The sequence below is a fragment of the Corylus avellana genome, chromosome ca2 (assembly GCF_901000735.1).
Source record: "Corylus avellana chromosome ca2, CavTom2PMs-1.0".
Lineage (NCBI taxonomy): Eukaryota > Viridiplantae > Streptophyta > Magnoliopsida > Fagales > Betulaceae > Corylus > Corylus avellana.
The window spans coordinates 23,813,827-23,814,354 of record NC_081542.1 but is presented as its reverse complement, the minus strand read 5'-3'; positions in this window follow the sequence as shown (position 1 = coordinate 23,814,354).

Here is a 528-nt window from a genome sequence, read left to right as displayed (position 1 = left end):
TTTTTTTTTTTTTTTTTTGAAAGGTTTGTGATTGTTTTAAAGAGGCCTAAAAGTGCTTTTAACACTTAAAAAAGTCCGTTTGAAGAAAAAAATATTCATTTGGTAAAAAAATTAAAGTATTTTTAAGGATCCAACAAGTCTAAAAATGACCAAAACACAATTTTTTCCCTAATTTTTTTTTTTTTAAAAAAAAAAAAAAAATTAAAAGCTCTATTTTTCAAACACAATCGCAAATAGACTCTTAGTGTAAATTCACTCGTTTGCAGCAACTAATAGAATTTTGACACGTCAGTTTACCCATCTCCTTTGCCGCCAATCCTTGCGTGGAAAATCTGCGCTTAGTTTCCCTAAACATAGTCATCTTCAGCTATGGCGGTGCTTTGTTTCGTTGTTTAATTTTGTCTCTCTTGCCCTTTTCCATGTTGTCCACATCACCAGTAAGTCTATAATTTTATTTTCAATTTAATGTCTCGATCTGTCTGAGTCCTTGTGTATTTTTTAGTCTTGAAAGGTTGCGTTTATATATAT